This window comes from Gracilinanus agilis, chromosome 5, assembly GCF_016433145.1.
Source record: "Gracilinanus agilis isolate LMUSP501 chromosome 5, AgileGrace, whole genome shotgun sequence".
NCBI classification, from domain to species: domain Eukaryota; kingdom Metazoa; phylum Chordata; class Mammalia; order Didelphimorphia; family Didelphidae; genus Gracilinanus; species Gracilinanus agilis.
The window spans coordinates 16,544,755-16,561,852 of NC_058134.1; positions in this window are offsets into that span (position 1 = coordinate 16,544,755).

The following is a 17,098-nucleotide window of genomic DNA, read 5'->3' on the forward strand; positions in this document are numbered from 1 at the left end:
AGCCCTGCTGGGCTCCCAGTTTGAGTTAGACCTCATGCCTGTAGTGTGTATGTGTGTGTGTGTGTGTGTGTGAGAGAGAGAGAGAGAGAGAGAGAGAGAGAGAGAGAGAGAGAGAGAGAGAGAGAGTGCATGTAGGCATGTGCAAGTGTCCCACTCTGGGAAGTGCTTCCCAGAGGCACCATGGAAAACCCGAGGCTGTTTCTTCAGCTAACCCCCAACCAAGACTTCATCCCATTCATTCCTCAGAGGGAGGGAGCCTAAGAAGAGACCAGGCACCCACCTTAGCTAGCTTGAAGTGTTATTTTTCTATACTATGTCTTGGAAGAAACTATTTTACAATAAATATTTATTTNTCATAGAGAAAGCAGGTCATAATTAACTCACAAAATTTCTTCACTGATCAGTCATAAGATCACTGCCAGCTTGGGTGAGATAGAGAGGAGGGGGGAAAGGAAGAGGAGGAGGAGGAGGAGGAAGAGGAGAAACTAAGGCTCAGAGAAGTTCTGTAGTTTGTTCAGGGCCCATTAATTAATAAATATCTGTACCTCGTGGCTTCTCAAGGATTAGGGGAAACCATTTTCTAAAAACCATAGTTCTTTGTCATTGTTAGAGTGTACATAGACAGAGGGCAAGGATGTGAATTGGATATGATGAGATGATATAAAATTAAATTAAGGCATGAGAAAGAGGAATGCATTGGGAAGAAGAGGAAGGGGAAAATAGAGTGGGGAAAATTATTGCACATAAAAGAGGTATGAAAGAGCATTCACAGTGATGGAAAAGATGTGGGAGGTGAGGAGGAGAGCATGGGAACTTTATTCTTATTGGAATTAACTCAATAAGGGAAGAACATAGACAATCAATTGGGTATATAAAGCTATCTTACCCTACAGGAAAGCAGGAGGGGAAGGGAATAAGAGAAGGGGGCTGAGGCTGATAGAAAAGAGGGGAAATTGGGGGAGGTGGAGATCAGAAACTAAATGGGTAAATAGGGTGGAAAATAATACACAGGAATCACGATGGTGCAAAAATGTTTACAATTTTCTCTAATAAAGGTTTCATTTCTCAAATATAGAGGGAAATGAATATAGAAGAATCCAAGTCATTCCCCAATTGATAAATGGTCAAAGGATATGAACAGGCAGTTCTCAAAATAATTAAAGCTCTCTATAGTCATGCAAAAAATGCTCTAAATCACAATTATTTAGAGAAACATGAATTAAAACAGTTCTAAGGTATCATCCCATATCTATTATGATAGAAAAAGAAAATGACAAAACTTGGAGGGGATATGAGAAAAATGGGACACGCATGTATTGTTAGGGGAGTTGTGAACTGATTCAATCATTCAGGAGAACAATTTGGACCTATGCCCAAAGGGCTATAAAATATTATATACCCTTTGACCCAGCAATACCATTATTAGGTTTGTATCCCAAAGAGTTAAAAAAAAAAGCAAGGGAAGGACCTATATGTACAAAAATACTTAAAGAGGCTCTTTGGGGGGAGACAAATTGGAAAGTAAGAGGATACCCATCAGTTGGGGAATGGCTGAATAAGTTATAGTATATAATTATGGAATACTATTATGCTGTAAGAAATGACAAGCAGGAAGAGCTCAGAAAAACCTGGAAGGATTCACATGAACTGAAGCAGAGTGAAATAAGCAGAACCAGGAGAACATTATACAATGATGGGAATTCTTTACAATGAACAACTATGAATAACAGCTATTTTCAGCAACACAATGATCCAAAACTATCCCAAAGGACTCATGATAAAATTTTTAAAAAGCCATCTATTTCCAGAGGAAGCGAACTGATAGAATCTGAATCCAGACCAAAACAAACTTTTCTCATTTTCTTATTTTTTTTCCTACTTGAGGTTCCTTCCACAAAAAGATTAATATGGAAAACTCTTTTACATGATTGCTCATGTAAAATCTAGATGAGATAGCTTACCATTTCAAGGGGGTGGGAACTGGGGGATGGAGGGAGAGAATTCGAGACTTAATATTCTTTGGGAAATGGTGGAAACTTTTTACATATAATTGGGGAATAAAATGAAATAAAAAATTTTAAACCACAAATTGGCTATATCTAAAAAAAACCATAGTTTTCATCCACCACAAAAAGGTATAAAACCCCCATTAGGCAATAGAGAGATCAGAGAGATGGCCAAATGCCACAGGGTGAGCTCATCATCATGCTTGGCCTGTACAGGTGTGCAGACCCAAGATGCCCCTGGCTCCCCTGCCCCTCTCCTCCTCCTTGGCCTCAGACAGAGGTCTGGCCTGTGCCTGCAAGGGTCAGACTTTGCTCCTACCCCTCTGGCTCCTGGGCATGCAGGCCTCCCTGAGGCCCTCGTGTGGCCCTGCTCACACAATGATTCCATTCATGTTCAGATCTGTGCCGGGGTACCGCTGGGAGGAAGAACTGCAGGCCCACGCTGGCAGGCTTCTTTTCCAATGAGCTGCTTGTCCACACAGCCTCGAAGGTGATGAGTGCTAACAGATCCTGGGCCTGGGTAAAAGGAAAACAGGGTGATGGCATTTGGACTTGCTCTGGACACTCAAGATCTTTTCCACTTTGGGGGTGCCAGGCATCTTTACTGGGCAGATTACAGCCTTGCCACAATGCCTGGCACATCATAGGCCTCTATAAATGCTAGGTGACCTGTCAGTGGGCTCAACACAGTCTGAGAAATAAAACTCAGGGTGTGATCTTTGGTGCTGAATCATGGGCTGGGGCCCCAGGGGCCTGGGGGAGTAAAATGGGGTGTTGGTCAAGGCAGCCAAACTTCTGGACCCCTCAGACCAAGGGCGAGCTTCACCCCAACTCTTAAGTCTTAGCCTTTCCTCCCCTGTTCTTGGTCTCCCCCACACCCCTTGTAGGGGGCTTTAGGTATTATAAAAGACCTGTCAACCAAACCACTGGAAGACCTTTTCCAAAGTCCTCCACCATTCAGGTGAGAATGCCCTCCCCATCCTGGGCCTTGGCCATAAGAACCAAAACCTTACCATGGTTTCTTGGCCCACACGCTTTATTTTCCTTTCTTTATCAATGAACATTTCTCCTTAGATTCAGTCAATGGGTGGCGTTCCATTTAACATCCCTTCTAGGTCTTAATAGATGAACCGTTGTGCCTCGGTCTCCCCATCTGTAAACAGAGGGAGATGGGTCAAGATGAGCTCAGGGGCCCTTCCATCTCTGACATTCCATGATTCTGTTACATTCAAGGCAACATCCTCAGTGCCGAGGGGAATAAAAAGACAACAAGCACTTCTTTAGAATGCCTTTGGGCAGACTTCGGGAGAGACTGGCATCCTTTGGTGCATGAAGAGACGGCCATAACTGAACAACAGCTAAGTATGGGCACTGATGCCAGGGGCCAAGGATGCTAGGGGCCCAGGATGCCAGAGGCCCAGGATGCCAAGGGCCCAGGATGCCAGCAGCTGAGGATGCCAGGGGCCCAGGATGCCAGCGGCTGAGGATGCCAGGGGCCCAGGATGCCAGGGACCCAGGATGCCAGGGGCCCAGGATGCCAAGGCAAAACTGAAACAACCCTTGCTCTGGGGGGATCCGCATTCCACCCAAGAACCTCCAGGTGGGCATGAATGGAAGGAATGGGAGCAAGCAGAGAGCCAGCTCCAAGCACCATCTGCAGAGCTCTCCCACGCCACCCAAATGCTCTGCTTACAACTTCTTGCCTCGCTCACGCTTTGCTCCTCTCTACAAAGGCATCTCTCCAAGGATCAGTTGGTCCTCCTACAGGACTCTCCATCGCCCTCCTCTGCACCTCCCTCGAGCCTGGAACACTCTCCCTCCTCACCTCCATCTCCTGGCTGGCCCGGATTCCCTCAAAACTCAGCTCGGATCCCTCCTTCCACAGATCCTCGACGCACCGCCATCCCCTTCCCTCCAAGATTCCCAACCGTCTTGTAGAGAAGTCATTATTTGTAGATTCTTTCCCTCGTTCCAATGGGAGCCTCTTGAGAGCAAGGACCATTTTTTGCTTTCCTCGTACGCTCCATCTTAGCCTGGCACATAGTAACCAAGTAGCTGCCCTCCCTCCTTCCTCTCTGGAAGCTCTCGCCGAGACGGCCCTGGCCCTCCCTCTGCTGCTGCTGCTGCTCAGCGTCCCTGTCTCTTGGAAGAGGTGCCCAATGGTGATCCTCAGGGACAGACTTTCAGCAGGGGTGAACTCGGGAGCTCCTGGGTCTCTGAGGTGATGCCAGCTGCCTTTGGGAGGTGCCCCCTACAATGAGTATAGATGGAGCTCCATTGGAGGAGAAGATAACCTACATTAAAAGAATGGATATAAGCCCTGGCCCAGCTTGCCAGAAAACATGGGCCTTGATGTGGACAATGTAGAGCCAAGATGAAAGAAAGAGTCAACTCTACCAAGAACTCTGCATTTGGGGGCATTTTTTTAAATCCTCACCTTCTGTCTTAGCATCAATTCTAAGACAGAAACGCAGCAAGGGCTTGGCACTTGGGACTTAAGTGACTTTCTCAGGGTCACACAGCTAGGAAGTATATAAGATCAGATTTGAACCCAGGTCCTCCCAACTCCAAGTCTGATGCTCTATCCACTGTACCACCTTACTCTATGTTTTAATGTCAACCCCTTGGAGAGATGACTAGGAGTATTAAGTTACTCCTTCATTTTAATTCCTTCTCAGTGTATACCTACTTGTAAGTCATTTGAGTTTTAAGTATTTTGTTGGGGTTCAGGAAATAAATAGCTCTCCTATGCCTGTCGAGAAAACCCTAAGCTATAAGGGGCTCTACTCAGAGCCTCAAAGCAGGGATGTAAAGACACAGAAAGTTGGAGAAAAAGGTCCTGGCCTCTCTCTTTGAAGGACAGACTCTCCCAGGACTATCTGGACCCTGCTTCTGGGGCCAGAGCTAGGATCCCCTTTAGTGAGGACAAGGTCAAGCCACCAGCCCCCTGGCTCCAGCACAGGCTCTGTTTGTCACACAAAGATATACAGAATAGATACCAGATATTTTGGGATGGGAGGCACTAACAGCTGGGAAAGATCAGCATTTGCTGGGAACCAAATGATGAAAGAAATAAAGAACTGAAACTTAGAGTTAGAAGATCTGGGACTGAATTTCAGTTCTCTGTAACCATGGGGATGTTCCTTAGCATCTCTGAAGGTTCCGTGTCCTCATCTGCCAAATGAACTAGATGGCCTTCCATTTGACATCCTTTCCAGTTTTAAATGGATGAACCTTTGTGCCTCGGGGTCCCCATCTGTAAAAGGAGGGAGAGATGACCTCAATGGCCCCTTCAGTTTCTAACATCCTGCAACTCTGCTTTGTTCACAGTAACATACTCAGCCCTGAGGGGTTAAGAAGGTAAACCACACATACTCCCTTCCCTCAAGGATCTTACAAACTCCCTGGTCAACTTTGGCACCTGAACATTTTGGAGATTTGTTTGCTTCTATAATTAGACCCCAATTTCCAGGCTATCGGAGGACATGATCAAAAATTTAGAACTGCAAGAGACCTCATTTGTAGGCTAGTAAGTTCTACCTACCCCATTTTACAGCTGAGGAAACTGAGGCCCCAGAAAGATCAAGTGATTTGTCCAAGATCACCCAGGGAAGAAGTTGTGAAGTCAGAACTAGAATCCAGAGTCTCACTCCAAAGTAAATGTCCTTTCTCCTACATACATGCCTATAATAAGAGGACATAGAAAACAAAAAACTAGAGACTTTATGATCTCTATACATCTATGAGCAGTAATGCCTTTCCCCAAACAATGACCCTGGGTAGGTCAACAGTTCCTTAAGCCTCCCTTTCTCACATTAGTGAAATGAAGAGTTCAGGTTAGCTCGGCATTTCCCAATTCAATGAAGATATATAGCAATAGAACCTGGAAGGGCAATTTTTGTGACGCCATTTTGGAATAAAGTGGCAAAATTAAACCAACTTTCAAAGCCCCAAGTGGTGACACCCAACAATTATGTTTGCTATATATATATACATATATATAGCTTCATGACTGAAACTTTAGAAAGGAAAATGCCATGAGCCTCACGACCTTCACCCAGATCCCAACGATCACATTGCATCAACACCAGGACGCCACACTGCAACTGGTAAACGTGGGACAAGATGAACTCTGAGCTCCCTTCCAACTGCACGTATCCTTGATGAGATGAACAAGAACACTGCCCTTAGAAGCCCTGGGGATCCTTGTCCCACCTCCTGTTCTCATTGACCAGTCAGGTGTCCAACCAACAACCAGCATTATTGGGGTTAGGGATGGTTTTCTCTAACACTGGCCCAAGCTCCCATTCCGGTATGTTCTCCCCAGTGCTAATTGGGAGCGATTAGCACCTCTATTTCACTTAGCCAATTAACTTCATAAAGTTTTCATAAAGGAATATTTACCAAGAAGATAGAACAAGAGTAGAAGTATTGATGTTCCCCACCTCCAACATCTGGGGGCATCCTCTCTTCCTTACTCCCTCGAATCTTGGGAGAGTGGGCTCAAACTTAAAGCAGCCTCCATAAATACTTTGCGGTGCCAAGTTCGCTGCCCAATACGGCATGGCCAAAAGATGAGTCAACGGCTCAGCATTTCTTTTACCACTGGGATGGGTCAAGCAGGTAAATCTCCAGGTCTCTGCTGCCCCTTCCCCACGGCTCAGACTCTAGAAGATTGTGGCATGCACTCCGGCTCTCCTGCCAAGGCAAATGCAAAAAAGCTAAGATGTCCAAATTTGGGAGCCACAAGAGAGCCCCAGAAGGGGAAGGCCAGAAACCTCTCCTCATCTAGAGACTTTTAAAAGCATGTCTCTCTCACCCAAAGAGCAGCATGGCAAGAAAGATAAAGAGACTTGCTGTGGCCTTTTGAATGGACCCCAAGTCCTGATCAGCAGTTAACTGAAGGTCCATCTCATTACCATGTTGTCACCTTACCGCTTCTCTTTGCCAGTGTGGACCTAGCCTGTATCTACACTGGTAGAGTCCAGTGGAAAATTAACCAGTGAATTCAATCCATTTAAGCAACTGACACCCAACCCAGATAATCTTGGCCAAACAAGGTTGTTTTTCCTTCAAAGACTAGCCGTGCAACCTGAAATAGCCAAATAATTGCATGATTCTCCGTTTGTGGTCATGGAAGGCAGGATAGGTTGGAGCTGTCAACCCAGCTCGACCTGGTTATACACACTTGGACATCCAGTCTGGCCCTTGGCCTTTTCCCTTTTGTCTACAGTGATCAGAAGGACTGAACAGTTGACCAAAAAAAACTCCTCTATTTTACACCATGTGGACACTTATTAAGCAAGAGAAAGGGGAAAATTATATTAATAAAACTCTCTCCTGCCTCATTTTTCATTATTTCTCTTTGCTAATGCACTAAATTTTATGAAAATACTGCAACTACTGCAGACTGCCTTTCTCAAAGCCTTTCTGTATAACATCATTCTGACATATTGGGAAAAAAATCTGGAAAAATTCTCCATGCACACACGTGCACACACACACACACAAAATCTGACAAAAATGAATCCAAAAACAATAAGCAATCCAAAAACTCCAGGAAGTTGTGTTATAAATTTAACTCGAACGGCTCCCTCTTCAAATTTCCAGCCCGTTTATCATATTTTTAAAGTGAAGTGACAAGTCAAGATTATTAGTCAAAATATATAAATAAATCACCATCTATTATTTGCAAGATCTGTGAATGATTTCACAGTGGTTAGTTTTAATAAGTGAATACACGGGCAATCTGGACCCTGGAGCGAAAACCATTCAGGTAGTGCTGGAAGCCAGCCAGTCCATATAGAGGATAATTAGCTCCGAAACCAGCCCAGAATGCTTCACGCTGCACACAGATGGCGTTAAGAAGTTATTTGGTGAGATTTCTCCCACAAGGCATTGCTGACATCTAACCCGTCGCCCCTTCTCCACTCACATACACAAGATTCTGTTGTTTATAAAGAGGAATGCCTTCGACTTCTCCCGAAAATAGGGATTAAGTCAACTCGTCATAAATCCCTCCTGCTAGAAACCAAATCTTGGGGAAAAAGAAAACAACTTTTTAAAAATATACTTTGTCCAATGCTTTCGGTTTTCACCAAAAGTTATGGTTTGGAAGGGGGCGTCGTTTATCTGGTCGCTGGCCCCACCCTTGCGGAGGGTAAGCGGAAGATGGATTGCCAGTGAAGGTCGTCCCTGAAAAAAATCCACCCCATTTTCTACCTGTTCAGATTTCTACAATACTAGATGTTAACAGCCCTTGGGTAGCGGCTGCCTAATGCTGACGGTAAATAGAATAACACGGGGAGAATGTTCTGAAAGCAATCCTACTTACCTAGGCTGGCCAAGAGCCAGTCTTGTCACTCAGGGCTCACACTGGGCTAATTTGCCATCAATTCTGTCACTGCTGTTAATAGTATTATTGGTGTTGGAAGCTGGCCAGCAGCCCTCCCTTTCAAACCAATTTGTCCAATAAAATGGATTATTTTGTTAGTTAATCTGTCACTTCTTGAAGAGACAAATCTTTAATGACATTTCCTGAACAAACGCTTGGCTATCCGAACCGGGGAGACGATTCTCGTGGTGCACGGCCTCTCCTCAGAATGGGCAAGGGGGAGTCTGGTCCCCCTAGAGGAAGTTGCCAGCTTCCTACCATCTCCTCAGCTCAGCAAGAATAATCACACACAAACTGTTGCTCTCTTCTGAATTCCCTTTCTAAGCAAGACACCAAACATTTTCATGGCTGTACTAGTGAAATTAGCCCAATAATTTAAAGCTAAAAGTCATTTTTGACCCAGTTTATAAATATTTTCAGTAAAAAACAGTTGGGAAGCCAAAGCAAACAGGGTTGACAGTATCCTGCCTTTTCGAGAACAAGGGCCCCCTTTTGATGGTCAAAAAATCCATGGATCGCTTCATGATGGTGTCTATTTTTAGTGGCTGTTGATTGAGAAAACACAAGGACAAAAAACGACTTCGGTTTCAATAAGACTTTTCAATGAATTTCTATTTTATGAACCACACCAGCACCATCTGCATGCATTTCAAGAACAGTGAGAAAGGGATGTGAAAATGTGGTTTATTCCATCTTCAGAGGGCAGCCTTGCTTATTGATTGTATGGAATCGTGTTACAGGACTGGTTGGGGCTCCTAACCACCCACCTTACCTCCCATGACTTCTTCTCATTCTCTCCCTCTTGAAATTTCTTTGTATTGGGATATACGTGTGTGTGTGTGTGTGTGTGTGTAGGTGTATCTCTGTACACTTACCTACATATTTTTATACATAGCTATATATGCACATATGATATATATGTCTTATATTTTCTTACTTATGTAATCTCTTGGTCGGCCAGAACTCATTTGTTAAGCCAGCCATTGTGCTAATCACAGGGGGATACGAAGAAAGTCCCTCCTCTCAGGGAACTCACATTCTCTTTCAAGAGAGAGACAATATAGACAATATAGAAGAAAGTCCCTCCTCTCAGGGAACTCACATTCTCTTTTAAGAGAGAGACAATATAGAATAACCATATACATACAAGATATAAATAGTGTAGATGGAGGTATTCTTGGAGGGAGGGTCTGGGGATGGTAAAGGAATCATCCTGGGGAGCCTGGGTAACATTTATGGCTGTTTTCTCACTGGTGGGTGGCATAGGTTCCACTTTCAAAGTCTCTTTTGGACTCTGAGGGTCTTTACCGTCAGCTCGTGGGTGACAGTTTCAAGAATCAAGATGGCGCACGCTTTCAATGGAGATTATATCGAGAGTTGTAGACTTCCGTGGAAGGATCACCCAGAGAGTTCATCAGTGCAGTGAACTCTACTCACACAGTCAATCCCTACTTATGGTCTTGGAAAGTTGCCTTGGCCATTAAGGGAAGTAACTTTCCCATGGTCTTAGCTGGGACTTGAACTTAAGCTTCCTGAATCTGAAGTCAGTCCTCAAGCCATTCCCCCACAGCTGCCTAGCTCATGATAGATACCAACAAATGTTTACTGATTTGAAACTGGCCTGAAAAGAGTACTGGCCAAGGGCGTTTAGAGTGATTCCATTTACAGAGGACTCTTAAGAGATACCTCCACTATCTAAAAATGACCACCCACCTAGCCTTCTCCTTTAGCTGCCTAGACTTTGCACAGGCATCATTCCAATTTCTTCTGCCCAATCTGGATTTCTCCTTCCTTCTTCTCATGGCAGTGTCCCAGGTGGAGAATATGTCCAAATGGGTAGAAATATTCAGAACAGGGACCCGTTAAAAGAAAGCAATCGACAGAGGCATTTCAGGTTGGTATGAGGAAAAACTTCCAAACAATTAGAGCTGCCCAAAAGCATCGTGGGTGTCAGGAGAGACTACATGGGCTTGTCACAAGTGGTGGTGGGCTTCACCACACTAGGGGTCTTTGAGCAAACGCTAGGTGACATCCCCTTAGTAGTTAGATTTGTTAGAGGAAATTTTTATTCAGGAAAGAATAGGACCAGGGAGCTCTTGGCATCCTTTTCCGTTCTAATATTCTATCATCACAAGATTCCAGAAGCAGTGTGGTGTAGTGGATAGAGCTCTGGACTTGAAAAGAGAAAGACCTAGATTCAAATCCTTCCTCAGATATCTGTTAATTGTATGACCCTAGCAAATCAGGCTCTGATTTTACATTTCTGCAGTAAAACTGGGCCTCAGTCTCCTAATCTGTAAATTAGGGAAGATAATAGCACTCTCTTCAATGTTTTGAGGTTCACATGAAATAGTTATTGAGTGTTTCTCAAACCTTCAAGCACTAGCTGTTATTATTATTATTTATTACAACTATTACTGCTATTACTGCTACTACTCTCACCGCTGGCATAACTACTATTACTATGACTGCTGCTGCCAGGGCTACTACTACAACTACTACTGCCCCTGAAAGTCTTTTCTTTGTCATTTCCATCTCCATTTTCATTTATTTTTCCCTTATTTTGTGCTTCTTCTCCAGGTATTCTTTCGTTTCTTAATTGGTGTTATTCAGCCCCTTATAAGAAGCAGAGTTCCCCATCCTAATGAAATCCCAGGTCCCAGTCCTGTCCCTATTGCTATTTGTTTCTAATGTCATCCTTGGCTTCTTCTTCCTAATCCCCCAAAGAACACAGGCTGAGGCTGGACCAAGGTCTGAATCTGGAGTCTGAATGCCAGCCCAGCCACTCCGTGCTCTCAGCTGTGAATGAGAGAGTTGGCTTAAAGGTCCTTCAAGCTCCCTCCAGGCTCTAAGTCTGTGCTCCAACCAAGCCACAAAACCCTCCTCTTGGGTAAACCCCATCCTGAGCCACAGAACCCCAAGTGTCCCTGCTGAAAACAAGAAGCCCATTGGGTAGGTTTCCAGATCAAGGAGCAGCTCTAAAATGAAGCCAAAGCCATGTTGAAAGGATGCATTTTTTTCTCTTGAAAAATCTCCTTTAAGTGCTCTAAAGAAAGCCGCCATTTTACGACCAGGATGGTAAGGATTAAACAGCAAAGGAAAGTGGAAAGAAGGCCCCATGATTAAAAATAGACAGGCCTCTGCCCAAAATGCCAGCCGTGGGGGAAATCAGCAGGCACACAGCTCCCTCGTCCCAAGGACACTAACGACCTGAGGTGGGAGGGGAAGGCAGAGATTGTTTAGTCCTGCTTCAACATTTTGTGTGCGTTTGTATCAGATATAAATAAAATACATCTGGCCTGGCCTCCATTCTGCCTTTTTGAAGATAAAAGCGAGGAAGAAGAAATGTTTGGCAGCCCTCTCTCCCTGCACCACCACGCCAGCTTAATTTGTACCATACTTGCTACATCAAGGGAAGTTGAGACCCCCTAGGGCCATCATGGCCTATATGGAAGGTGAATCTGGGGGAGAAGAGGTTGCAGGAAGGGAAGAAAGAGGATGGGGTGCCCATGAAGCCTCCAAATGGCACCGTCTCCAACGATGATTGAATTGTCCATCCCTAAAGCGTATTTAGGAAACCCATTGGTACAGCTTACATGACTGCGGTTGAGCCAGTCTGCCAGGACCCCTTCAGGGGATAATAGTCGCCTTAGCCAATGTCTGTGTTTGCTCTTCTCAGGACAGTCCACAATAACACTACCACCAAAGGCGACTTTGGAGAAAATACCCCACATCAGTCCTCTTATGAGGAAGGAAAGGAGAGCTCCCATTGTAAGGCAACCATTACCAGAGACGGATTCCAGGAAGGCACGATGGAAGTGGTGCCCACTCACCCCAAGCTCCTTGCTAGGAGGTCTATGATTTCTTGGTGCTAACCAGCTTAAGCTGTGTGAGCCGTTAGGTACTTCTGATTTGTTATCGTGAGGTTACAGGGGGCAATTAAGGATATGTTGGGACTTGCATCATAGCCTAATAAAAGCTTAACACCGTTGTTTTTTCAAACAGGACTCATTCAGAGAAGATTCCTGGACTATGGATGCCAAGATGGTGTCATCACCTTCTTGATGCATGGAAGTGCCAGGCACCCCTTGAGTATGTCTTTGGCATTGATAGGCTTAGAGTTATATGATATTTACTAAGGCAATTTTTAGGATGCTCCATGGAGGTGAGTATGAAAATATCTATAGCTGAAAAGATGAATTCATTCTAAAAGAAACATGAAAGAGGCTGGAATCTGCTAACCTAGCAATGCACGGAAAACTTCAATTCTCTAGTATCTTCCTGATCCTATCTTGGACATTCCTTCCATTAGTACAGATAGCCACCCATCCATATCTTCTTAATAAATGAGGATTAAATGAAATATTCATAAAGCATTTAGCATAGTGCCTGGCACATAGTAGGCTCTTAATAAATACTTTTTCTCTTCTTTCCTTCTCATCCCATATGATTCTTATCCATGTTCTTCATAGTTTCCTCATGAAGTATGTACTCAACAGAGCAGAGGCTTAGATAATAATAGTGCTTGTCCATCTCTCACGCATCACTTATTTATTTTGATTATGAATCAAAATAAATAAGGAGAATTCATTTATTAAATGCTCATTACATGACCATAAAATGTACTAAGCACTAAGAATACAAAATCAAAGATAGTCCCTACCTTCAAGGAGCTTACATTTTAAGAGGAGGAGATCTTATACACAGGGAAGTGGTGGCCATGAAAGGATATTTTGCTTTGGAAAGTTGTAAGGATGGTTGGTGGAACCATTCTGGAGTAGATTGACACACCCCATCCAGGTACAATGGCAGAGTTGACCAGATCTTGATTCATGGTTCAGAACTGGGGTGTCTGGGGTGGCCGGGGTAACCTATATGACTGGTCTACCACCTTTTCCAATCGTACATTCCTTCTGATTGAATACAAGTCCTTTGACAGAATAATAAGTTCCTTGGGGATGGGGGTCCATTTCATTTTTATCTTTGTGTCCCCAGTTCCCAGCACAGTGAATGGCACAGAATATACATTTAACAAATATTGGCTGGTTGGTTGATTATGGCGCTGTTTAATCTCCTTAAATGCGATCATTGGAAATATGCTACAACCTACTTATGCTCACCAACATCATTCCATTGCCCTTTTGGATGTGGATAATAAATGTCAACAGTAAAAATCTAAGCCATGAATATGTCATTGCTGTTCAGTCACTTTCAGTCATATCTGACTCTTCATGACCCCATTTAGGATTTTCTTGGCAAAGATACTGGAGTGGTTTGCCATTTCCTTCTCCAGCTCACTTTACTGATGAGGAAACTGAAGCAAACAGGGTTAAGTGACTTGTCCAGGGTCATATACCTAAAACACCAGTTTTGACCTCGGGAAGACGAGTCTTCCTGACTCCAAGCTCAGCACTCTGTGCTACCAAGCTGCCCCTGCCATGACTATAGTCACCCATAAATGCCCCTGTTCAGAGGATAATAAAACCACAAGTCTGGAAAGAGCCACAAAACGTTCATTGTCTTGCTCTCTTGCTCCCATCTTTTCAGTAATTTTGAATCGGAGTAATGCACTGTACATCATCAGAGATAAATACTGTAGTGATATTTTTACACCAGCAGCCCAAGGGAAGCATTCAATAATAAAGAGATGGTGATTAAGCCACCAAAGTGGGCAGAGCACCCTACCGGGCACCAAGAAATCTGTAACAAGAAAGAAAACAGTCCATGTCTTCAAGGAGTTTATAGTCTAGTAAAGGCACATTTGCTACTTTACAGGTCACCCAGAGCAGAATCCATGTCATGAAACGACACAACAGGGAAGCAGCATCCTAGAGTAGAAGAAAAGGCATAGGATGATGTGACCTTTCTTTCTCAGTGGAACGATTCCCAGAGAACCTAGCTTATAAGATTTCTGCTGTGGTCAGAGGCTCTAAGAAGCCAAGAGTCAACAGATAATCAGTGCCAAATAATCGTAGGTAACAGATGAACTCAATGACCATCCCAAACGTATACCTTTGGAGCATCAAGGAGCCAAGACTTAGTTTTAAATGTATGACCACAGCACAGCATTTGTTTGCACAGTCAGGTCGGATTGGTTTGGGTGACCAATGAAAACCCATTTGGGGCCATGGCCATGGTCATATGGCCCATATATGCAACTGTGTAACCAATCATCACATTATTCATTTTAAAGCCTCTAAAGTTATACATGTATAACATGTGTAATTGTGTATATCATCAGAGATTATCAGATAAAGTTTTCTCTATATAACCTTTCCTGAATCCATTTTCCTCAACTATAAAACTGAGGGGGTTGAACCAGATGGCCTCTGAGGTTCTTCCCTTCTTTGAGCCTAACAATATCTATTGATATATATTCTTCAACTAATTTGGTATGATTTTTACATAAACCAACGAGAGGTATGTGCTCTCACTGTGTCTGCCACTATCAAGGAGGATGTGTCCAACATAAAGTTCAAGTTCAAGTGAAAAGGATTTCCTTAAAGATGTTGCAACCCTTCAGATACTCCTATTTGAGGATGACATTGGACTGATTGCATCAAGCTTCAGAACATTAGCAGATTCTCCTAAACCAGAGCAATGATCATTCAAAAGAATTCAGCCTAGCCACTCACACAGGGAAAACCAAGTGGATGAAAATGTCTAGTGATCATGATAGGAATGAGAATAAGCAATCTTCAGAGCTGACCCATCAGAACTCATATCTTGAACAGCCATTTCAAATCGATGATGAGCGAGGCCTTGATTTCAACAGAAGGAAGAGAATGAGATGTGTTGCCTTAGGTAAATTACACTGGATTTGTAATAACCCTAACTTTCTCTCTGGGGCAAAAATTCATCTTTTTAACACTGATAATGCTACTTAGCTGTAGATCATGAGACACTATGGTGTCCGAAGAATTAACCTTGTGGGTCACCAAGGAGCAACAGAGAGACACTTGGTGCCTATGGGTGAGCTACATGTTAACATCAATGCAGAAGAATATGCATGAGCTTCTTGTCAGAGAGACGCATGACCAGAATGGAATGTGGGTCGGTCGTATAACAAGACCCAGAAGTAATGGATGGACAGTCCACCATTGCACTGGAATCTTCTTAAGGGAGAGCTGGAGGCAGCTTAAACTGACTCAAAAGAAGCAATTGTTCATTGTTCAGGCTAAGCATTTATACCTGGCCAGTCAGTAAGCCCTACAAATCAGGAGTTGATTTATTGTCCTGTTGACCATATAGATTTAAGAATGTGATGGAGAAAATGTTAATAATGCAGATCAAACTTAAACACGTCATATGTCTGGTTTTTGTTTTGTTTTGTTTTAGAGAGTCCATCGTGAAACGTTTATTTGCACACCTCTAGTTCCACCCAATGCCAAGAGCTCTAGAGCAAGGGTCCCAGAAGGTTAGGTAGACCCCTTGCATTATTAGGCATTCTCCCTTCCTCCACACCCAGTGCAGACTCCTCTGGATGGGGCATAAATTGATAAGCACCTGAACTAAGTCAGTGGGAACCAAACGGTCGTTTATAAGACAAGGTTGCATGAGATGAGAAAGTATCAAGAGATCACTCTCTGTATTAACGGAGGAGGGACCCGTGAGATTGGGCTCCATCAAAATGTGGCATCAAAGAAAGAGAAGACTATTGGTTAGAATGTGTCGTGCCATGTCAAAAGAGATCTCGGAGGCTCACAATTCAACGCTGTCACTTTCTAGATGAGGAAATCCCTTGCACAGTTCCCCAGAGCCAGTTAGAGACAGTTTTCTGTCTCATATCCCTCCGTTCTTTCCACTAGACCCTGAGGTCTTTGGGGCTGACCATTTAATGAATCCATTTGACCAGAGATAAATGGTTCTTGAAAGTCAGCTGACCATAAGTTCAAAGGCAACCATTGGCTGACCATGACCTTATCAAAGAGTGAACAAATCTGGCTGGGTAGAACGATGTGTCCATTCTACCAAAGGCTGCTGATTTGTCAAGAGAGTAATAGTCCAACTCTCCAGGGAGAGGTCCCCAAAGGCACCCAGATGTCATGGGGCATCACCAAGCCGGCAGCCTGGCCTGGCCTCTTTGCTGAGCTGAGAACTCTGCATCCCTCTTCTCTCACCTCCAGGGCAGGGTCCAGTATTACATTACCAGGCACTCCCTCCTGAGAGCGCGCTCCTCTGGATGAGGTGTAAATTGATGCCAGCCTGACCACTCGGACTCATTAGAGACCAGATGGTCATTTCTGCAAGAGAAGCAATTTAGCCCTACTGGCCTGGCCCAAGTCCAGCAGGGGTAATTACATTCTGCCGCCCTAATACTCCCCATCATGTTTCAACCGTAGAAATGATTTTCACCTCATCTTCCACAAAATAAAGAGAAATAAGAAGCATGGCTCCCAGGTAGAGACTGTCTGACTGCAGGGGATGCGAGGTGAGGCCATGAGGGGCTTAGAGATAAATGGCACATAGATGGGAAAGTGGCTCGCTAGTATGTGGGGGAAAGAAGGCTGGAACTCCCTCAATTAAACCTCTCTGGGATGCATTCTACCAGGGGCTTCCAGCAGGATGCAGGCTAAATTCACTTAAGCTGGAAATGAGTTGTGCTTCCCGAGAATCCCTGAGAAGGGATCGTAATAAGCATTTAGAAGCACTTGAGAAATGCTTATTAAGAGAAGCAAAAGGCAAGGGGAGGAAGGAA